The following is a 25898-nucleotide window of genomic DNA, read 5'->3' on the forward strand; positions in this document are numbered from 1 at the left end:
TTTATCTTTTCGGATCAGGCAGAAGTGAAGATTGAATTTACATTACGTAAGGTACTCTTTTATAGAGTACGTACAGAATTATTTCAACATGAGTTACTAGTACGGGAGACTGTTGTACCTTTAAACACTTTTCATATTTTATTTTTTTTTTAATTTTGGGAAATATAATTTTTAAATGAAAAAATGCTTGATATAATATTGAAGATTCCTTTACAGCTTCCTGTATGTATTTTCGTGTTTCACAGATCTATTGAGGGTGCAAAAATAAAATGAAGGGATATGTAATGTGTTCAAAGATACAACAGGATCATGTACCTTGGAACATACCCTCTTTTAAGTCGGAACATATAGAATATAGGTGGGAATATAGCTGTAAAAACTGACAATCATATTTAAAATGTATTTGCCATCATAAACCAGAGCAGGCTGCTCTGATTTAGATTTTATTTCCTGGAGAAGCAATAACTGCTTCAACAGCTTTCTTCAAGCCATCCGTATCAATTGAAGGCCTCTTTAATTCCAGACTTACTTCGTGACATGATCTTAAAATAATATAAAAACAAAAATAGATGGTATCGTGTACTTTGGAACATGTTCCAAGGTACAAAATGTTTTGTGTTGAAAGGTACAAGAGGGTGCACGTTTAAACAAATATGGCTACCAAAACTAGAGATTCGAATAAATCATGGAAATTAAAATATGTTATTACTCATCAGATGATAGGGAACACCCTGTACTTGAAAGATATTAACAAATACAATCTGGTTTTGTGTTAGAAAACATAAATCAATGAACGAAATGTTTACTTTTGGTACTAGAAAAACTTCTTTTGTCCACGGAACTCACACTTTGCAGTAAAGCAAACTGAAACTACGACCAGAGCTACTTAGCGGCTTTCTCTACTATCTACTTGAGTTTGAGTCCTCTAGGTAGTAGCAAAAAATAAACAAAAAAAAATGTTCAAAGGTACACTATGCTAAAGGTACAACAGTCTCCCCTACGAAGAACGAAACTGGTAATTGGAATTAAGTACAATAGTCTATAGTGCGATAATATCCACATTAAAACTGAAGCCTGTATCGAAATGAACGGCCAACATTAAAAAAATGTGTTTAAATATCCATATTATGATTATTTTTCAATTTAACTTCATTCTCTATATTGTACGCTAATGTGCTGTAGAGAGTATAATGCACACTGCATAATGAATACGTCCACATGGACAGCTCAGTTCGTGAGTAAAAACACTCATTGTTAATACTGTACTGTATTTTGATTAAACAAAAACCTAATGAAAATTATTAAACTCAAAAGCGCAATATTTCGTAGTTTACGTAAATGGATGAACTACTTTTATTCCCTCCTATACCTATTAAAGTGATTTGTTTGTATATTACGCCAGTATCATCGAACTCCAGTCGTGGAAGGAGGTAGCAAACGGCATTGATCCAGAGGTATAGGCAAGTTAATATTAAAAATGTTAGTAAAAATAAAATGATGTCCCTGTACTATCTTCCTACAGCAAATACAGGGACATCATTTTATTTTACTAACATTTTTAATATTAACCTGGCTATACCTTTAGAGAATCGGAAACACAGTTTGCTACCCCCTTCCACGACTGGAGTTCGATGATACTGGCGGTAAAGCACAAACAAATCACTCTACTAGGTATAGGAGGGAAGAAAAGTAGTTCATCCATTTACGTAAAGTAGGAAATATCGCGATTTTGAGTTCGATAATTTTCATTAGGTTTTTGTTTAATGAAAATACAGTACTGTATTAAGAATAAGTGTTTTTACTCACGAACTGAGTTATCCATGCGAACGTATTCATTATGCAGTGTATATTATACTGTCTACAGCACATTAGCGTACATTATAGAGAATGAAGTTAAATTGAAAAATAATCATAATATGGACATTTAAACACATTCTTCAAAATGGTGGCCGTTCATTTCGATACAGGCTTCAGTTCTTTTGTGCGTATTATTGCACTATAGACTATTGCATCTAATTCCAATTGCCAGTTTCGTCCTTCGTACTACTAACTCATGTACCTACTCTATAAAAGAGTACCTTACGTACTGTAAATTCAATCTTCACGTCTGCCCGACCCGCACAGATAAAATTACTCAGACATGCTATCTACTATCCGTCCAAGTGGTTATGCCGCAGGATCGTAGAAAGGGGGGAAATCACGTGACAGTTAATTACTTAACGAGGCCCTTTTATTTAAGTTATCTTAAACAGCTGTATAATATTACGTAAACGTCCAATTCCTAACAGAAATTAATCTTTTCAGAAAAGAGCTAAGACAGCCCAGATTTTACAGAGGGGCGAGCAGAAGCAGGTGGGGGAAATCGGGATGAGATGTAGGCAAACGGACAGTACCTGTGCGAAAATATGATTCAATATTGAAAGCTCTTTCGTCACTGGAGAACGCGAACATATTTCTGGAACGTACTATACTCACTCAGTGCTGTTTACTATACGCGGCCTTGGTTCTGTGTCGAGGACAATTGGAACTTCATTAGTAGAAGGGGTGGGAGTGAAGTACATTAAAAAAACTCAGGTACAATAAAAATTGAAGTAAAAATAAAATGATGTCCCTGTACTATCTTCCTACAACAAATATTAGTAATACTATCTCGTACAGAAATAGAAGCTATTAATTACAACAGACTACATGCTTCTGCATGTGAACGTGAGACCAGCAGCCGGCTGGTCGGTCTGGGCTCCTCAAAGGCTGTATCGTCACGGATTATTTTTATTATTATTACTCTTTGAGATATTTCAAGTTTCATACAATTTTGTTCGTTTTTCTTTCATTTTTGAGATAATTGTTTTCTATAAAATATTTCACAGTGTGTTTTGGGAAAGCCATTGATTTAATTCCCAATATGTTCAGTCAATTTAAGAGAGCAGTGTATTATGATAATAAATGATTGAAGGAATATTAAGTCTTGTCCTTCAAATGTGCAGAAATTTGGTCCGAACAAATGCAACATTGCAAACTTCGTTTGCAGAACGAAAATTTTAATTTATTCGGATCAAATATCTGCACATTTAAACGACAAAACTAAAATTCTTTCAATCATTATCATAATTAGGGCTAGGATTTTGATGACCTATAAACCATGAAAAAATGTCCTAAAAACAATGCATTTATGACCTAAAAATCTTTCAAAACTGCTCTTAAAAACTGATCTTACATAATTGGCTTATTAGAAAAATAAGTTTTGTATTATTTAATATTTAGACTAGTAATTAAATTAAATTTTGCATTATTTTTATAAGTAGTACACTTTAATTAATTATTTTACCTGATGTAGTTTCACGTATGATCGTACACCTCTGCGTCGGTATGTGGACGTGAGGTCAGCAGTCAGCTGGTCGGTCTTGGCCCTTCATGGGCTGTAGCGCCATGGATTTACTTTACTTTTAGTTTCCATGTAGTCCACCACAAGGCCACTCTTATCCGGAATTAGCAGGTATAGAGGAGTCTATATTGAAGGGGTGGTTGGACTGATCCATTACATGGGGTGTACTATGTTAAAATGGCAATATTTGTAGAAAAACGATTAAAATGTTATACAAAATAATGGGTATTAATGGCAAAATATGTAAAGAAAATATCAAAGGAAATAAACATTATTTTACATTAATAATGGAGATTTAGGCCAAAATTAAATGAAAATGCCTAAAAATTGACCGAATAAAACAAAAGATGCTCTTATGAGTTGAAACAGGCAAAAATGCAAAAAAAATGCCCTAACAAATGTGTCTTAAAACACTCAGTTTATCACATAACATATAAATACTAAAGCAGCTATGTTTCTGGCTTTCTAGAAAAAAGATGCAATTTCATCAAAATCCTAGCCCTACTCATAATACACCGCTCTCTTAAATTTACTTAGCATATTGGGAATTAATTCAGTAGCTTTCCCAAATCACGCTATGAAATATTTCATATAAAACAATTTTTATCTCGAAAACAAAACAAAAAGGAGCAAAATTGTATTAAATTTGTTGTCTCAAATATCTCAAAAAAGAACCCCCTGAAATTAATGACATTACTTACGGTTCATTCTGTATACACACGCACACATACACACATACATACATCTGTACATACAATTATTACAAATAGATGTGACAAATAAAAGCCCCAGTGTTAGGTTAATTTTCACGGACTTACCTGAAGGCTAAATTGAGTAGACACGCTGTGAATCAACGGAGCGATCTGTTCTACTAATCAAAACGGTGAGAGCAGTTGCTATCTTTGTGCGGCCATCCTGAACTACGGACCCTTCTCTTGACCGAGGTACACAAGTCCGATAATGTAATTGGCTTGTCTCTTGAGAATGTTATCTACAGGTGTGTCCATCGCACCACATTTGGGTTCTCGGAAATCAGCAGATCAGTCACTGACATCAACGTCCGTTTTATTGTTCAATTTTTTCCTTGTGTCATACCTGCCAATGTACTTTTACTTTCGTACAACTTGCAGAAATTACTGTCTTTCTTATTGGATGGCGATGCAATTTGTAAGAATAGGCTTACATAATTCTCTATCAGAGATGCGAGTACTTGAAGTAGACGTCTAGATCTCTAAACGATCGACAGCACATCTTCAGTCATCATCGCTAGCTCAATGACTACGATAACATTGCGAATTAACCTCACTTGATGTAAAATACAAGAAGATACTTTCGCACTATTCTAATATTAAATCACAATTTTCTTCTTCGGTTTCTTCTCTCTGCAGCTGTAACCAAAGCGGGTGTCGTGATTACATCGTGTAATCACAGACATTCAAACGGGTACGAGGAGTTTCCTGTACATTGCTGCGTGTTTCATTCACGTACTGAAGGCAAACAGGGGCGGTGTCATGTCGCTCTACAAACTCTGTCTCTACAAGCAGTAAGAGGTGGTTTCGTGAAGAATGAGAAGGAGAACTTCTTTGTTGTTCTTCGGACAAAATGTAATATGTTTACTTTGCTCAACGGTTCAATTAGGAGTATAATACTGTAAATTTATTTCAACTCAACAATAGGATTTTATTCTTCCAACAATAATTCCTTTCTACAATTCACCTTAAACGCTGTCGTCAACAATAGGATTTTCACTCAACACCGTATTCGTTATAGCACTCCACTGACGACAATGACAATTTACTTGGACTATTATGAACAACAATGAACTGTTAATCTTAACTAATATTTACAAAGCGCTATTTACAAATCAGAACTGTCAGTTCTCAGTTCACAATTCTTCTAGCTCAGTCACTCGAGTTCACAGTATCTCGAACCACAGACCTTCAGAGACAGTCCACTGTACTCGAACTCAGGTCTCTCCAACTGCGGTCCACTGCACTCGAACTCAGGTCCCTCCAACTGCGGTCCACTGCACTCGAACTCAGGCCTTCGGATGCTGACACAGTTGCGGACGCACACTCAAGTCGAATTCCGGTACACAAGACTGGCTAGCTTGCTCTGTTCACTGGCTTACTCACTGAACTAATCATGAATGACACACACACTCCTTCGCGTCCGTAATTTATAACCACAGCAACGTAACCAAGAAACTTCGAATTCGCGATTTTTCCACTTCGACGGGCTTCTGGAAGAGTCGGGAAGGTCCGTTCCCCCTTCACTCCGTAAGCAGCAGCTGCGCGCGCAGCCTCCCCTCGCGCGTAGGCCCTTTCCCCTCTCTTCTCTCCGCCGCGCGCCGTCCCTCAGTGCTCCGTGGAGCCCGCGCGATCTCTCTTGCGGGACGCTGGTCGTGAGTTCGAATCTCACGTCGCTGTCACAATACAAACATTGTCACGCTGAATAATGTATTATTATTATTATTATTATTATTACTGACAACTAAGTATGTGTTTCAATATTGAATGATGAATTTTCAAAACAAATTAAGTCCCTAAAAGTAGTTTTGAGAAAATTAAAGAAAACTGTTTTTAGCCTCGCTGAACCATATATTGTTACAATATAATTTTTTTATATGCAAGAGAAATAGTTTTATTATAAAAATTCATACTTTTGTATTCTTCTTCAGGTCGTAAAAAATTTAATTATCTTCAGGACTTAAGTTGTTCTGCAAATTAACTTCAATCCTGCATCATAATTATTAGGTTACTGGCACATAAACATGTTTAACTGAATGTATTTATACGAAAATCATAAAATAACCTTATTGCAGTTGTTGAACAACATTATTTTGAACAATTTGTTACAAGAGCACAGACAACTCTTAGGAGTGTTACAACGAGACCACAGCGTAGTTTCATCTTTCAGTTCTTTGTTGTCTGCCATGCTATAATGTTTTCGTAAAATGTATTCACGTCTTCTTCATCACGAATGTACTTAAGCATTTTACGAATATCTTGAATTTGGGTTTCATTGATCGGGGATAAACCACTGTGTTGGAAAGTGTGGAGAAAGAATGATGCTGAAAATGATCAAAAAGTAGAAAGGGAATTGGTTGTGTCACTGGCTGAATAGAACTCCCTACTGAAGGATGCACTGGAAGGAATTGTAAACGTGAGATAAGTTCGGAAAGAATTACCAGTGACGACAAAAAAACAATTTCTCAGCTGAGTGTATGATTAAAATTACATATTATGTAAGTTTCTTCAGTACTTGACAGGAAAAACAACTTAAGTGTAGGACTAAAGTCGTTTTACGCCTTAACCAAATATTCTGCTGCTAATAAAACTATAAGAAAGTCGTGGATTAAAATCAATTTTGCTACTAAACGATGCCCCTTGCACACAGTACAAAATCATGCTCTCAACTCAAAACCCCCAAAATGTGGACTTAAGTCGCTATCCAAATTCACCATTCAATTCTTCTGTACGTGCATGAATATTGATATTTTTAGTTCTTCTCCCTAGAAGGATAAAATTATTAGTTTTTATCTCAATTTTAATCTTCTTAATCTTTAGATGAGGGTAACTATTTATTAGTTATTCATTTAATAATAATATTGTAGAAAAACTGATTCAATATTATGTGCCATAGAACTGTTAAACGCCAGGAATTGACATGTCTTAAATCATAGCCAGGAAGAGAATGATGAGATAAATAAATGTAAGGAAGCCAGCTACCTAATGGGGTTTGAAATATCTCGTGCTCTAAAGCCTTTTAATAGAACAGAATTTCTCAAAAGAGTAATGATTAAAATAGCTTAAATAACTTATCAATAAGAAGTTTTTAATTTTGAAAAATTACGAATTTCTCGACCAAGTATCGAGAGAAGAATTTTTAAAATTCTTGATTGCATTCAAGAGGAAGGTTAAAGAAAGAAGCAAGAAAAAGCGTTTATTATTCACTGGCTCTTGATGACAGCAGTGACTTTACTGATACAGCAAAGCTTGAGATTTTTATCCGCAGGATTGATCAAGATGTTAGGACAGGAACCACCACTGGTTGTAGTTTTCATGCCAAGTACCTTTCCTTCGTCTCCTTACTTCATAGGCTGTCTGTCGCATGTAATCACTGCAGCCCGAGTTTTGGTCACCGCTGCTCTACAGTTTTGCCGTTTTCACTCTCCATTTGAATCTTTAGGCTATTTCAAATCTCCCTCTTTCAAATTTATATTTATATCTTCCATTATTGTTTTGGCAATGCTTTTCCATTTCAATCTTGTCTACCATGTTTATTTCTACTATCACTGAAAAACATTTCTAGGCCATCGCTCGTCTCTTATCGTACTGTATCACGAGCGTCATGAACTGACCCCGTCCCGCGAAATAGTGATAGATGAAGTAAGAAATTAATTTGTGCGAGATCGTGCGTATTTGCTTGTTTTCCGCACAGAACCATTATGCGGTAAGTGTGAAATACCACATTCAGTATTCCCAACGTAACACACATAACAATTTCCCTCTTCTTACCGCTTAAGCGCGACATTCATTTTACTGCTTTAGGCTTTTAACATATTATTTTTAGAGACGTTTAACATAGTAATAATTATAAATTGGGAACTTACCACTGCAATTTCACATAAATTGCAATGTTAATTATTGTTTTTAAATATTTGCAAAAAATAAGTAAAGTCTACAACTCCACGAATCTTATTGCATTCCTGATACAAGTAACATTAAGGAAGCCGTGAAAAAATCAACAAGATTCCAGATGCCGATGTTATTACTGCAATATGTTATATAAATAATATTGTTAAAATATTAAAATGAAAAATAAATCATTACATAACCTTACCGTTTGTTTTAAATTCGCATTTATAGATTGGGGGAAAAAAGACAGACGTATATCACGGCCTGCTGGAGTATAGTAAACACAGAAAACATTTTATAGCAACAATGTTGAAGAAAGATATTTTGGTTTTCCGAAGTTGCCGTCATTAAACAGAAACCAAGATGGAGATTTCATTGCAACTAATTAGAAATTCGTCTTTCAGGTATGTAATAAACGATCTTCGCACAAAATAATGTACGATACACGAGCGGTATGTTTGTTTTCATGTTCTCGGAAATTAAAAAAGCTCAATTACGTTTCGCTTTTTCAATCTTTTCCTCGACCATGAAAACGTCAACATACCGCTCTTGTAACGCATATTACTATTATCTAGAGAGATATGAATGTTACATCTGTTGTAAAAGAATTGAAAACCAGACCTTTAAGTGGTATAGCCATATACGAAGAATGGGAAAAGAACGATGAAGGAAATTGCTGGAAAAATGCTAGCGAGTCCTTCGAAGCCTATGCGGAAGTTGTCATGGGTGCTGCTCACACTGCGGTACAGAAAAAGCTGCAACAGAACGGTTCCCTTACACAGTGCTGGCGCGGCAAGAAGGGAAACCACAAGCCCATGAGGAAAGACGTGTCTATTGCCTAGGCCAGCCGTGGCGAAAATGCAATCGTGCGCCGAGCACCTATGGAGGGAGGCGGACACCCGAAGGGGAAGTGAAGCAACTGACTTACTAACGGATTTTCATTTTCCTTACGTCAAGCACTTAAATCTAATTTTATAGAGTACTAGTGGCTTGTGCAACAAATGCTGCAAACTAAGTTCATGACACGTTCAAATAAACATTTTTCAGATTTATTTTCAATGAAGAATACCAGACATTCGGAAAGTTATTTGCTTCCATAACAATGAAAGATACTCTCTTTCGAGCCAGTACTGAAGATAACCACACATATAAATATCTACACCACACCGCCATTAAATATATGAAAAAGACCCAACCCCACTTGATTAATAATTATAAAAATATTTGATTTTTAATAATATTATTATCTTACGTAAGTTTTATAGCTTTCAGTAACATATACTATATAGCCGCCACTCAGTAAAATATAGAAATCATAATCTAATTTAAGTTATTCTCTACATCTACTGATATAACCCCAAAACGTTTCACTTTCATATCATCAATATAGCATTAATATGTATAATTAATGAAAAATAGTCACATCATGGCATTAACTTCAATAATATTTCATTTCCAATGGTAATGTCATCAAACCACCTCAAGTTTTGTAGTTTTTAATATCCAATACACAGCTGTACCCAGAAAATTACACACCACAGAATCGAACCTATAAATTATTTTTAGTAAGTTAAGTTTTTAATAACCAATTTAATTTGAGCTCTAAATATGTCAGCATTCTTGCAGATAAAGACCTTCGTGTAATATTGTTTACTGTAGTATGAGTTTTGTTTTATTCTGAAATGCAACACGGCCGACTTGATGCTGGCTTCGCTTCTCCTTTACAAAAACCGAAGGGTATATCAAGTCGGCTGTGAATGCTATTAGCTAGTTCTCAAAATTGACGACAGATGGATTTTTGAAAATGGGAAAATTATGTTTAAAAATTGACATTTCACAGAAAACTACTATTTTTGCGAAAAACTTTGAGTTCCAAGCTTCAAAATGAGGGGTCATTTATTAAAATCCGTCCAGCCGTTTTCCCGTAATTTCCATTACCAGTTCAAATTATATATATAGATAAGGTTACAAACTAACGTTTAGTACGTGTAACGAAGAAAGAAATAAACAATAAAACATAGGACACATTATCACAACCTATTAACTGTCTTCAGAATGTCTCTGCGACAGAGTTTCAAAATCAGGAATTATGTCAGGAATACTGCCAGTCGTAATTGATCATGAAGGTATTTGTCTGTCAGTCGTGATCTAAATTTGGTTTTTACTATTTTCATTGTTGCAAATAGTTTTTCACAAACGTAAGTTGTAGCATGGCTTCAAAAGAGCAAGCGAAAGAACGAAGCTTCGGATATTTATTTTTTGGCAAAGATTTGAAAAGTTCAACATTTGTCAAGTCCTTACATCTAGTTTTCATTGTAACATTACATTGTAAATTTGTGAGTTTAAATTGAAGACCTAACCGCATTATTCGTACATCTGCTGAAAAAGGATCGAAATAATAATAATAATAATAATAATAATAATAATAATAATAATAATAATAATAATGGAACTTAACCTTTTAATGTTTCATTAGTAACATGTAGTAGCTATAATGCTGTTTTATGTTATACAACTGTTTTCCTCGTAATACTTGTGAACAAATCATACATTTAATATTCTCACCATATTGGCAGCAAAAAAAAAGGCGTCCTCCCATCCTACTTGAAACTTTCGTTTTTGTAGAGGTACATGGTTTCGAGAGAGACATTGCGACGATACGCCACTCGCAGGTCAGAGACAAATGCAAATGGAACGGAGTTTGACTCCAGTGAGTGAGAGGGTGGGGGTTGGGGGAGCAAGAGACATGCACAGCTATCATTGCGAGCCACAATGTGCTCGTGAGTTACATTTTCGCCACGGCTGGCCTAGACTGACCGCGTGTACAGTTTTGAATGGGACGGTACGGTACCGTTATTTTCCTAAGTCCAGGTCGTTCCGTCGTTTTAGTAAAAATATGAATTTTGTCCCGTTTTATTAATAATCTTTTTAAATTAAAATATGTTTAAGTATTGGTCAATCATAAGTATCTTACCCCACTCCATAGTTGGCGTCTATGTATAGGATTCAAAATAAGAACAATAGATTAATTATTGATAATGGAAGATAAAAATAGGTAGGTCTCTCTATAATAAAGATAGCACTGAAATAATTCGAACGTGCCGCAGCACTAAGCACAGGGGTTATATTGAAGGAGGGGTAGGAAGACTACACGTTATGTCGATGTAGATTTTGTTACTCTGACGGTGAAAAATTAGAGAAAGGGAAACGATTATGGATAAAAAATACTCAAATCTAAATATGTCAATTCAAGGGGAGGCTTAAACACTGTAAACTCCCCTTTTGTGTACGCTCCTGTTCTGAGATATTTCTGATTACTTGGAACGACATTTCAGTTTCGCTTGACGCCATTCTTACGCTAACCAAATTAGGTCAAAGATAACGCTGCTGCTGTGTGATCTATGACCTTACAGTCATGAATGTACGAAATAAAAAATGGGAGCAACATTAGTGACAGAATACATTTTTGAAATAATTGGTAAAATTAATATACTTATTATTATTATTATTATTATTATTATTATTATTATTATTATTATTATTATTATTATTGTTTAGTCAACTGTCCGAAGACAGGTTTGAACCCCACAAGTGATACCAAGAAGGCACCACTTATGAGGCAACTAGGCCAGGAGATCATGGGGTAGGGTGGCCATTATTATGATTATTATTATTATTATTATTATTATTATTATTGTTGTTGTTCTTGTTATTGTTTAGTCAACTGTCCGAAGACAGGTCTGAACCCCACAAGTGGTACCAGGAAGGCCACTTATGAGGCAACTAGACCAGGAGATCATGGGGTAGGGTGGCCATTATTATTATTATTATTATTATTATTATTATTATTGTTGTTTAGTCAACTGTCCGAAGACAGGTTTGAACCCCACAAGTGATACCAAGAAGGCACCACTTATGAGGCAACTAGGCCAGGAGATCATGGGGTAGGGTGGCCATTATTATGATTATTATTATTATTATTATTATTATTATTATTATTATTATTATTGTTCTTGTTATTGTTTAGTCAACTGTCCGAAGACAGGTCTGAACCCCACAAGTGGTACCAGGAAGGCCACTTATGAGGCAACTAGACCAGGAGATCATGGGGTAGGGTGGCCATTATTATTATTATTATTATTATTATTATTATTATTACTGTTCTTGTTATTGTTTAGTCAACTGTCCGAAGACAGGTTTGAACCCCACAAGTGATACCAAGAAGGCACCACTTATGAGGCAACTAGGCCAGGAGATCATGGGGTAGGGTGGCCATTATTATGATTATTATTATTATTATTATTATTATTATTGTTGTTGTTCTTGTTATTGTTTAGTCAACTGTCCGAAGACAGGTCTGAACCCCACAAGTGGTACCAGGAAGGCCACTTATGAGGCAACTAGACCAGGAGATCATGGGGTAGGGTGGCCATTATTATTATTATTATTATTATTATTATTATTATTATTATTATTATTATTATTATTGTTGTTGTTTAGTCAACTGTCCGAAGACAGGTTTGAACCCCACAAGTGATACCAAGAAGGCACCACTTATGAGGCAACTAGGCCAGGAGATCATGGGGTAGGGTGGCCATTATTATGATTATTATTATTATTATTATTATTATTATTATTATTGTTGTTCTTGTTATTGTTTAGTCAACTGTCCGAAGACAGGTCTGAACCCCACAAGTGGTACCAGGAAGGCCACTTATGAGGCAACTAGACCAGGAGATCATGGGGTAGGGTGGCCATTATTATTATTATTATTATTATTATTATTATTATTATTATTGTTCTTGTTATTGTTTAGTCAACTGTCCGAAGACAGGTTTGAACCCCACAAGTGATACCAAGAAGGCACCACTTATGAGGCAACTAGGCCAGGAGATCATGGGGTAGGGTGGCCATTATTATGATTATTATTATTATTATTATTATTATTATTATTATTATTGTTGTTGTTCTTGTTATTGTTTAGTCAACTGTCCGAAGACAGGTCTGAACCCCACAAGTGGTACCAGAAAGGCCACTTATGAGGCAACTAGACCAGGAGATCATGGGGTAGGGTGGCCATTATTATTATTATTATTATTATTATTATTATTATTATTATTGTTTAGTCAACTGTCCGAAGACAGGTTTGAACCCCACAAGTGATACCAAGAAGGCACCACTTATGAGGCAACTAGGCCAGGAGATCATGGGGTAGGGTGGCCATTATTATGATTATGATTATTATTATTATTATTATTATTATTGTTGTTCTTGTTATTGTTTAGTCAACTGTCCGAAGACAGGTCTGAACCCCACAAGTGGTACCAGGAAGGCCACTTATGAGGCAACTAGACCAGGAGATCATGGGGTAGGGTGGCCATTATTATTATTATTATTATTATTATTATTATTATTATTATTGTTGTTTAGTCAACTGTCCGAAGACAGGTTTGAACCCCACAAGTGATACCAAGAAGGCACCACTTATGAGGCAACTAGGCCAGGATATCATGGGGTAGGGTGGCCATTATTATTATTATTATTATTATTATTATTATTATTATTATTATTATTGTTCTTGTTATTGTTTAGTCAACTGTCCGAAGATAGGTCTGAACCCCACAAGTGGTACCAGGAAGGCCACTTATGAGGCAACTAGGCCAGGAGATAATGGGGTAGGGTGGCCATTATTATTATTATTATTATTATTATTATTATTATTATTATTATTATTATTGCTCTTGTTATTTAGTCAACTGTCCGAAGACAGGTCTGAACCCCACAAGTGGTACCAGGAAGGCACCATTTATGAGGCAACTAGACCAGGAGATCATGGGGTAGGGTGGCATTATTATTATTATTATTATTATTATTATTATTATTATTATTATTATTATTATTGCTCTTGTTATTTAGTCAACTGTCCGAAGACAGGTCTGAACCCCACAAGTGGTACCAGGAAGGCACCACTTATGAGGCAACTAGACCAGGAGATCATGGGGTAGGGTGGCATTATTATTATTATTATTATTATTATTATTATTATTATTATTATTGCTCTTGTTATTTAGTCAACTGTCCGAAGACAGGTCTGAACCCCACAAGTGGTACCAGGAAGGCACCACTTATGAGGCAACTAGACCAGGAGATCATGGGGTAGGGTGGCATTATTATTATTATTATTATTATTATTATTATTATTATTATTATTATTGCTCTTGTTATTTAGTCAACTGTCCGAAGACAGGTCTGAACCCCACAAGTGGTACCAGGAAGGCACCACTTATGAGGCAACTAGACCAGGAGATCATGGGGTAGGGTGGCATTATTATTATTATTATTATTATTATTATTATTATTATTATTATTATTATTATTATTGTTCTTGTTATTGTTTAGTCAACTGTCCGAAGACAGGTCTGAACCCCACAAGTGGTACCAGGAAGGCCACTTATGAGGCAACTAGACCAGGAGATCATGGGGTAGGGTGGCCATTATTATTATTATTATTATTATTATTATTATTGTTCTTGTTATTGTTTAGTCAACTGTCCGAAGACAGGTTTGAACCCCACAAGTGATACCAAGAAGGCACCACTTATGAGGCAACTAGGCCAGGAGATCATGGGGTAGGGTGGCCATTATTATGATTATTATTATTATTATTATTATTATTGTTGTTGTTCTTGTTATTGTTTAGTCAACTGTCCGAAGACAGGTCTGAACCCCACAAGTGGTACCAGGAAGGCCACTTATGAGGCAACTAGACCAGGAGATCATGGGGTAGGGTGGCCATTATTATTATTATTATTATTATTATTATTATTATTATTATTATTATTGTTGTTGTTTAGTCAACTGTCCGAAGACAGGTTTGAACCCCACAAGTGATACCAAGAAGGCACCACTTATGAGGCAACTAGGCCAGGAGATCATGGGGTAGGGTGGCCATTATTATGATTATTATTATTATTATTATTATTATTATTATTATTATTATTATTATTATTGTTGTTCTTGTTATTGTTTAGTCAACTGTCCGAAGACAGGTCTGAACCCCACAAGTGGTACCAGGAAGGCCACTTATGAGGCAACTAGACCAGGAGATCATGGGGTAGGGTGGCCATTATTATTATTATTATTATTATTATTATTATTATTATTATTATTATTATTATTGTTCTTGTTATTGTTTAGTCAACTGTCCGAAGACAGGTTTGAACCCCACAAGTGATACCAAGAAGGCACCACTTATGAGGCAACTAGGCCAGGAGATCATGGGGTAGGGTGGCCATTATTATGATTATTATTATTATTATTATTATTATTATTATTATTATTGTTGTTGTTCTTGTTATTGTTTAGTCAACTGTCCGAAGACAGGTCTGAACCCCACAAGTGGTACCAGAAAGGCCACTTATGAGGCAACTAGACCAGGAGATCATGGGGTAGGGTGGCCATTATTATTATTATTATTATTATTATTATTATTATTATTATTATTATTGTTTAGTCAACTGTCCGAAGACAGGTTTGAACCCCACAAGTGATACCAAGAAGGCACCACTTATGAGGCAACTAGGCCAGGAGATCATGGGGTAGGGTGGCCATTATTATGATTATGATTATTATTATTATTATTATTATTATTATTGTTGTTCTTGTTATTGTTTAGTCAACTGTCCGAAGACAGGTCTGAACCCCACAAGTGGTACCAGGAAGGCCACTTATGAGGCAACTAGACCAGGAGATCATGGGGTAGGGTGGCCATTATTATTATTATTATTATTATTATTATTATTGTTGTTGTTTAGTCAACTGTCCGAAGACAGGTTTGAACCCCACAAGTGATACCAAGAAGGCACCACTTATGAGGCAACTAGGCCAGGAGATCATGGGGTAGGGTGGCCATTATTATTATTATTATTATTATTATTATTATTATTATTGTTCTTGTTATTGTTTAGTCAACTGTCCGAAGATAGGTCTGAACCCCACAAGTGGTACCAGGAAGGCCACTTATGAGGCAACTAGGCCAGGAGATAATGGGGTAGGGTGGCCATTATTATTATTATTATTATTATTATTATTATTATTATTATTGCTCTTGTTATTTAGTCAACTGTCCGAAGACAGGTCTGAACCCCACAAGTGGTACCAGGAAGGCACCATTTATGAGGCAACTAGACCAGGAGATCATGGGGTAGGGTGGCATTATTATTATTATTATTATTATTATTATTATTATTATTATTATTATTATTATTATTATTGCTCTTGTTATTTAGTCAACTGTCCGAAGACAGGTCTGAACCCCACAAGTGGTACCAGGAAGGCACCACTTATGAGGCAACTAGACCAGGAGATCATGGGGTAGGGTGGCATTATTATTATTATTATTATTATTATTATTATTATTATTATTATTATTATTATTGCTCTTGTTATTTAGTCAACTGTCCGAAGACAGGTCTGAACCCCACAAGTGGTACCAGGAAGGCACCACTTATGAGGCAACTAGACCAGGAGATCATGGGGTAGGGTGGCATTATTATTATTATTATTATTATTATTATTATTGCTCTTGTTATTTAGTCAACTGTCCGAAGACAGGTCTGAACCCCACAAGTGGTACCAGGAAGGCACCACTTATGAGGCAACTAGACCAGGAGATCATGGGGTAGGGTGGCATTATTATTATTATTATTATTATTATTATTGTTCTTGTTATTGTTTAGTCAACTGTCGGAAGACAGGTTTGAACCCCACAAGTGATACCAAGAAGGCACCACTTATGAGGCAACTAGGCCAGGAGATCATGGGGTAGGGTGGCCATTATTATTATTATTTTTATTTTTATTTTTATTATTATTATCATTATTATTATTATTGTTGTTGTTCTTGTTATTGTTTAGTCAACTGTCCGAAGACAGGTCTGAACCCCACAAGTGGTACCAGGAAGGCACCACTTATGAGGCAACTAGACCAGGAGATCATGGGGAAGGGTGGCCATTATTATTATTATTATTATTATTATTATTGTTCTTGTTATTGTTTAGTCAACTGTCCGAAGACAGGTCTGAACCCCACAAGTGATACCAGGAAGGCACCACTTATGAGGCAACTAGGCCAGGAGATCATGGGGTAGGGTGGCCATTATTATGATTATTATTATTATTATTATTATTATTATTATTATTATTATTATTGTTCTTGTTATTGTTTAGTCAACTGTCCGAAGACAGGTCTGAACCCCACAAGTGGTACCAGGAAGGCACCACTTATGAGGCAACTAGACCAGGAGATCATGGGGAAGGGTGGCCATTATTATTATTATTAGTAGTAGTAGTATTGTTGTTCTTGTTATTGTTTAGTCAACTGTCCGAAGACAGGTCTGAACCCCACAAGTGGTATCAGAAAGGCACCACTTATGAGGCAACTAGACCAGGAGATAATGGGGTGGGGTGGCCATTATTATTATTATTATTATTATTATTATTATTATTATTATTATTATTATTATTATTATTTAGTTCTCGCTGTGATTCAAGTACTATGATATTGGGCTGCAAGCTTAGTGTATTTGAGTTCGATTTCAAACAGAGAAGTGAACTGCGAGTAGTCCTACACTTTTTTATGTGGGTCGGTTATTTATCGATCAAGTCACTATCGATCGATAGTATTTTCGATTACATATGAAGTTTCTTTCTTACTTTTTACCGATTCCATGATCCTTGCCTTTGTCTTACCCCTATCCTTTTACGCACAAAAAACTGACTGGCAAGATTAGTAACCTGAATTGCCCTTCCATCACCCACTCCTATCAGACAAGCTATATCCGCAACGCACACACATTGTAAGCAATGGGATATTTGTCCGAGTTGTATTGTCGGACCATCGGATCTATACCCCTTCAGCGCTGTGGTCGTTCTTAGAAAAGTTAACGCCTCTACTCCATTCCACCCGTTTCTCTCCCACTACGTCAAACAGCAGGCCACGAAACTTGCCGAATAGGGATGTTGCCAAACTTCCATCAAACAGTGTCATGTCTCTTGAATATTGCTTATAATAATGTAAGGTTAATTATTACTTATTTATAATTTAATTTAAGCAGGTCTAATGACGCTGATTGACTTATGCACAATGCTATTACTTGCTTAATAACATTGCTTTCACCACTGCGTGCTATAGTATTCATGTTGAGTTGACAACACTGGACTGCAAGTGCAAATAAACTGTCCCGCAAGAAGGCTAAAAATTGTGAGTAGTGGGGGAGAGAAAGGGAGAGGGATAGAAAAGAGAGAAATAGGAATGCAGGGAGAGAAATGAATTGCCGAGGCTGAAAAGGAATTAAGGTTTAGTTCGCATATCTTACGGGGGCACAGATCCGATGGTCGGGCTATAATATTATTATTCAACGGTTTAAAATAATTTAAAGAATACGACCCATTAAGTAACTGTCAAGTGATTTCCCTCGTTTCGACGGCCCTGCGACATAGCCTAACCACTCGGGCGGACAATGGCTAGCTCATTAGTCCAACCATAAGGTTCTCACCAGTGTTGCCAACACGTAAGTTGTATCCCCGTCAGTCTAACACCTGGAATTGAAGTACGCCCCCGAACAACGCTGCATGGAACATTTTCCGTTTTTTACAGTAGAGACATAAAACATTATTATCATAAAAATAAACAATAATTTAATCCGTATATCAAGGAAACAGGCACATTACAACATCACAATACATATGAACTCTTGATCAGCTGTGTACTACTGAATGTTTTAAAATTGAAGTAGTTTTATAAGGAATATCAGTGGAACAACGATGTATGTTACTCAGTGGAACAATGCTGTATGTTTTCTATTGATGAACACTTACTAATAAGACACGGATTTGTGATCTTATAAACATTAAAAACAAAGTGATGGCGGAGAAGTTACATAATGCATATAACACTTTAAGGTTCTGTAGCATGTAAATATCGTAATTACTTTTTACATATTGATTACTCAAACTTTAACACTATATCACTTCGGAAAACGTATTATTTGTCTTTCTTGTGTTAAATTTTATATTACCTTATTAACATGTTTCAGCCTGCTATCGGCCATCTTCAGAACTGGTTGTTGCTGGTCTTGGCGCTTTTGTTTGTGCTTCCTGTGGGGGTGTGTTTGTGTACTGTAATGGGGAGTCAAAGAGTGTGTGTTGAGAATTTCGTTTGTATGTGTATATTTCGTGGTCCACATCTGTGGAGTAACGGTCAGCGCGTCTGACTGCGAAACCAGGTGGCCCGGGTTCGAATCCCGGTCGGGGCAAGTTACCTGGTTGAGGTTTTTCCGGGGTTTTCACCTCAACCCAATACGAGCAAATGCTGGGTAACTTTCGGTGCTGGACCCCGGACTCATTTCACCGGCATTATCACCTCCATATCATTCAGACGCCAAATAACCCAGATGTTGATACAGCGTCGTAAAATAACCCAATAAAATAAAAAATATATATTTCGTGTTGTTCTAGTGTGTTTAGTTTCTGGCTTTTTGGTTGGATGTGTAGAATTTCCATGTCTGTGTTGATGTCTCTGTAGGTGTAGTTAGCATTTGTGATGTGTTCTTTGTAACGTGTTTGAAATGTTCGGCCTGTCTGTCCTATGTAGAAGTTGTTGCATTTGAGTTTGTATACGCCTGTGTGGTTGTAGGCCCTATTTGTTTGTTTGTGTTGTTTGTGTGTTGAGATGTTTTTGTAGAATATTATTTGTTCTGTATGTGATGCTGTAATTTAATTTCTTGAATAATAATAATAATAATAATAATAATAATAATAATAATAATAATAATAATAATAAAAGTGCGCCTGATAAGGCATTTGAGATCTTGTCTTATGTCAGTTCTTAGCATATTTATTTAGCGTCTTATCGTTATTCTTGCACTTTGTTAGATGGTATCTTTCACATTTTAAATTGCACAATTCACACACACAACTTTCACATGGTTCGTGGTAACTTTTTGTCTTACACAACTTATGGTGAAAACCATGTATCGCGAAGCGGGTTATTGCATGTCTTTGAGTCTGATTTTCTTTAGTCCAGTTCCTGTCTACCATAGCACCTGTGGCGTAGAAGTCGGGGTCTATCGTACGGCGTTTATCTTCTCTTTTTTTTCTCTCTAGGAGGTCTTTGTAGGGTTGTGTCGATTGCAGTAGTATTTGGAGTCTGATGTCTTCTACGTAGAAAGTTTCTCTGGCCATCTCGTACACTAGTCTTGAAGGTGCGTTTTGTCCTATTCCTAGTGTGCATTTGAGAAAGCGTGCTTTGACTTTGACTTGAATTTCTTGAATGAGGTTGCTATTTTGTGTGTTTTTGTTTTCGTACGTTAGCGTGATGTATTTTTTTGTATTCTTGTGTTTGTGTTGTATTCTTTCACCAAAGTTATTGACTGTTCATTATAAGTAAGTCTGTGATATTCCTCATATAATGCAACTTTGATTTCCAATGTCATAATATAACATCCTTCGTTTATGAATTTTTCTGGGCTACAAACCCTAGGCTGAGAATAAAATAATATGGCATTCTATTAAAATTCCAAATAATTAACTTTAAAATAACTTAATAAAATAGGATTTGGACATTTCTATGTAGCCTACATACTGCTGATCCAATATACGAGTATTAAAATTATGATCCATCCTTCATAGTACGTTCAGTATCAGTCATAATATTTGAAAAGAACTCAAAAATAGCACATAAATTTATAGGAACATGGATATCATAAATAGTGATCAAGCGACCGGAAATTTTGTGTACTGTAGTAGGAACAACACTATACAGCGTTGTTCCACTCACCTTATTTGGAAGGGTTTTTCCAGGCACCTATTTGCCTTTCCGGCTTTTGTATGGCTTTCCAGAGTCCCGTAGCTTCTTCCGTTTGATATCATTCCACTCAGACATGTTAATTTTGCGTTTTCTCGACATATTGAGACGTTTTAAATCGCTTGGTGAAACATGCATAATACCCGTGTCCGCCATCTTGTTTGCTATACATCATTGTTCCACTGAAGTGGTTCAAATGTATGGTTATTACTGCCACTTGGAGATGGATATTCGACATTCCAGTGTGTTTTCCATGTGCAGGTGTGCTATACATTGATGTTCCATTAAAAACTCAAATTCTTAAAAAATATGCTATACAGCGTTGTTCGGGGTCGTACTTCAATTCGTCAAAGTTAAAAAAACATAAGGCCTACTCAATATATCCATATACAGGGACATCATTTTATTTTTACTAACATTTTTAATATTAACCTGTCTATACCTTTAGAGAACCGGAAACACCGCTTGCTCCCCCCTCCAAGACTGGAGTTCGATGATACTGGCGTAAAACACAAATCACTCTACTAGGTATAGGATGGAAGAAAAGTAGTTCATCCATTTACGTAAACTAGGAAATATCGCGATTTTGAGTTTGATAATTTTCATTAGGTTTTTCTTTAATCAAAGTACAGTACTGTATTAAGAATAAGTGTTTTTACTCACGAAGTGAGTTATCCACATACAGGGATAAGACTTTACAACAAACTCCCTGTTGAAACTAAAGCCCTTAGCTATGCTAGATTTAAAAAGTCAGTGAAACATATTTTACTTTTCCACATGCCTTTTACTGTCAATGAGTATCTTAGTTTAGCACTCCAAATTTAGCTTACAGTAGTTAGTATCTCCTTTTGTGTTTACTGCTCTTCTTTTCTATCTGATTCATGTCTGGGGTGAGACTGCCCAAGAAGATAAGGAAACCAAGAACCTTGTACAAGTAATGGTCTGAAGAAAACTGTGGAGAATTGACTTCATTACTGAATGTATTGATTGTATATTATTTGTATATTATTGTAGACATCTTGTATGTCGGAAAAACATGTATGTAACCGCATATTTATTATGTATTCACTCTGACGATGCCATGAAATCATTGTATTTCCTAAGGCTAATAAATATCTATCTATCTATCTATAACGTATTCATTATGCAGTGTATACTGTCTACAGCACATTAGCGTACAAAATAGGGAAAGAAGTTAAATTGAAAAATAATCATAATATGAATATTTAAACACAATTTTGAAAATGGTGGCCGTTCATTTCGATACAGGCTTCAGTTCTTTTGTGCACATTATCGCACTATAGACTACTGCATCTAATTCCAATTGCCAGTTTCGTCCTTCGTACTAATAACTCATGTTGAAATAATTCTGTACCTACTCTACGTACTGTGAATTCAATCTTCACTTCTGCCCGACCCGAAAATATACAATTACTCAGATATGCTATCTACTGTCCGTCCAAGTGGTTATGCCGCAGGATTGTAGAAAGGGAGGAAATCACGTGACAGTTAATTACTTAACGAGGCCCTTCTATTTAAGTTAAATTAAACAGCTGTATAATATTACGTGAACGTCCAATTCCTAAGAGAAATTAATGTTTTCAGAAAAGAGCTAAGACAGCCCAGCTATTACAGAGGGGCGAGCAGAAGCAGGTGGGGGAAATCGGGGTGCGACGTAGGCAAACGGACAGTACCTGTGCGAAAATATGATTCAATATTGAAAGCTCTTTCGTCACTGGAAAACGCGAATATATTTCTGGAACGTACTATACTCAGTAACTCAGTACTGCTTACTATCTGCGGTCTTGGTTCTGTGTGGAGTTGGAACTTCCTTAGTAGAAGGGGTGGGAGTGAAGTACATTCAAAAACTCAGGTACAATAAAAATTGAAGTAAAAATAAAACGATGTCCCTGTACAAATAAAAGCAAATATTAACGCAACTTCCTTACCAATCTTGATTAAAATAATAATAATTCATCCACATCTTCTGCCTCTAGTTCTGCAGTTGATGTGCTGGGTTGATCTACCCTCCCCCAAAAACTAAACAATTAAAATGGCAGCAGCTAAAAAAATGTCAAAGACGATGCAAATCGTAATTTCCGCAAAAAAATCCGTCACCCGTCAAAGCCATTCTTTTCCCGTCCGCTACATCGAAATTCCGTCACTTTTGACGGGATTTCCGTCCAGTTGGCGATACTAGTTCTCACTCCGAGCTACGGCGCACGCATCCATTCGGCTCCACGAGATAACGGATGACCTATACTTATTAAATATTGCAAGTTATTACGTCATTGATTGCGATTACACTGGGTGAACGACATTCCGGATAAATCTGGTTATGATGTGTTTTGTAATTAGTTAAACAAGTTTCTGTACTGATATAGAAATTTGCATTCACCCGCTGCGAACCATTGTGTAACAGTACAGTGTAATGCCTACGTCATAGGTCAGTGAAAATGATAAGTGATAAGCAAGAAAGAAAAGACAAGATAGATACTCTCGTCACAGCTGAGTATTAAATATATGCTAGTAGGTGATGGAACTAACGCACTGTATATCAGTGTGTCTCTTAATAGATATACATTTCGGTATACTTTATTTTTCGTAAATTTGTTACTTACAAGGGAAGGGTTTCGGCTCGAACAGGAATTTCTTATCCAAAATTTGTATACAGGCCCATCTTTACATCTCTGTAAATCTCCCAAAAGCATTCGTTTGTGTAATGTGTGGTTTGTCTGTTAGAGCACTGTACAAGTTGAGGGGTGGGGAGAGCACTGCACAAGTTAAGGGGATGGGACACTTTACCCGTAAGTTTAGCCTAGCCTAGAAACTAGTGCGAGTGGTAAAATGTCTAAAGCCCACTTGAGAACATTTTTCTCCAACGTTCGGTTTGAAAATATTGATTGCAGCTAATCAAAAATGTGCACTGTTGTGAATCATTGAATGCGCACAAGAACCTTAATAAATGAATCATTCCAAGGCAAGGACATGGAATGCATGATCATTCCACCTAAAAAAAAACTAAATATTTCCAGCCTCTGAATATCTATTTCCTTAGACAATACAAAATATATGCTCGGAGGATAACAGATTGCATAAGGACTCTTGCTGAAAATCCAGAACTTAACTTGGGAAATCGAGTGTTTATAATGAAAATGCACTCTGTTATTCATAACCAGTTGTCTACTCCAGTATTCCGCCCTATGCTTCAGTATTCCTGGCAGTCAGCTGGTTACGTGAATCCTGAACAAGACTCAGACTTCAAAAATATAATTCAGGTGGCATTTGATTTTTCAGCACTGGAGTGTGGTTCAGAAGATTGTTCAGGTGTTGCTTCTGCGTGTTGCGCTTATTGCTCTGCTCCATGCTGTTTCATGCATTTTATAGAGAATCCTCATGTACATTTTTAAAGAAGTGTATTGACCAATACCAACCAAACGGAGAGTTACACAAATGAATGCTTTTACGGACTTCATCACCATTGTGAGGTAAGCCTCTGAACAAATTTTTAACCAAAATTTCCTGTTCGAGCCGAAACCCTCCCCTTGTTAGATCACTGTGAATCTAACGGCCTCAATTTTTACATACTTTTGTGAGACCAAGTTGCAAACAATAGCTAATATATTAGACTTTTAAGATTTTCTATAGTGTATAAAGGCAATAAAACACCCTGTGTTTTCGAACTTTATCATTAAAATTCAGAATTATATAGACACACACACGTCCACCGCTGTGGAGTAATGGTTAGTACGTCTGTCTGTGAAACGAGCGGGCCTGGGTTCAAATCCTGGTTAATTCGTCGATTAATTGTTCTATAGCTGTATCTTAAATCTATTAAATAACAAGGAAAAAAGTAATGCACGCATTATTCGAGTGTGAGTCAACAATCATCAACAATCTTTCGAGACCACAGTAAACATTATGACAAGCTTGTGTAGTGGCAGGTTGATAAAGGTGATGGATGGCTTATACATAATGAAAATTGACAGCTACTGCTTTTTTATAAGACTTAACTAGAAATAGAGAGTTTCCGTTAATGATGGAAATGCGAACTGCATGAAAGTACTTATAAAATAGAAGGCCTAATTTCTACGTAAAGATTATTTTTTTGGTCCTTCAGAATGATCTGTTATGGTTATTAAAGGAGAAAAATTCGCTTCGGCGCCGGATATCGAACCCAGGACCCCCAGTTCTACGCACTGGGTGCTCTAACCACTGAGCTACGCCGAGGCTCAAACTCAAATGAGAGCGCTCCTTGTGAGATGATTGTTGACAATCTAATACATGTGTGAATCTCGTAGTACGGTATTTGTAGACTAGATAAAGCTTTTGACAGAGTATACTGAAATAAACTTATGAGAATCCTGAAGAAAATCGGTGTGGTTTGGAAAGAGAGGAGGCTATTAAGTAATGTTGATAAGCAACGAGTTAAAGTCATGATAGGAGAAGAAATTAACGTCGGAGGCAAGTGTAATAGAGAGAGAGGCACGACAAAGATGCCCTTTATCACCTACCTTGTTCAACATCTACTTAATGGATTTAGTGAGGAGTAATTTTCAGAACATGGTAAGAGTCATAGGTAAAAGGTAAAGGTATCCCCGTCACATACCATGAAGGTACTTGGGGGCTTGGATGTAGAGCCCCATGCTTTCCATGACCTCGGCACTAGAATGAGATGGTGTGGTCGGCACCACGCTTTGGCCGCCTTTTATCCCCGGGAAAGACCCGGTAATCAATTTTATAGGAGGCTAAGTGAACCTCGCGGCCGTTCTGAAAGTTTGGCAACGAGAAAAATCCCGTCACCACTCGGGATCGAACTCCAGACCTTCCAGTCCATAGCCAGCTGCTCTAAGAGTGATAGGAGGAAGGAAAATAAAGTGCATCAGATTTGTTGATATGGCGTTGTTAGCGGAAGAGGAGATGCTAAACGATATGCTACTGGAGCTAAATGACAGCTGTGAGCGGTATGGGATGAAAATAAATGCAAACAAGACGAAAACAATGATTATCGG

General features: G+C 36.4%; 1 protein-coding gene across 3 annotated transcripts in view; it reads right to left on the minus strand.

The window, feature by feature from the left end:
* LOC138697697 (aquaporin AQPAe.a-like) overlaps nucleotides 1-25898 on the minus strand; it is a 178792-nt gene that overhangs the window by 66458 nt on the left and 86436 nt on the right. Inside the window, exon 1 of one of the 3 annotated variants that reach the window (XM_069823169.1) lies at nucleotides 4201-4358. The exons of the other annotated variants lie outside the window; for them this stretch is intronic. The gene's annotated coding sequence lies outside the window, so the exon portion shown is untranslated. Of the gene's footprint in view, nucleotides 1-4200; nucleotides 4359-25898 lie in introns of those variants that run through there. 3 annotated transcript variants of the gene reach the window in all.

This window comes from Periplaneta americana, chromosome 4 (genome assembly GCF_040183065.1).
Source record: "Periplaneta americana isolate PAMFEO1 chromosome 4, P.americana_PAMFEO1_priV1, whole genome shotgun sequence".
In the NCBI taxonomy this organism is placed as follows: domain Eukaryota; kingdom Metazoa; phylum Arthropoda; class Insecta; order Blattodea; family Blattidae; genus Periplaneta; species Periplaneta americana.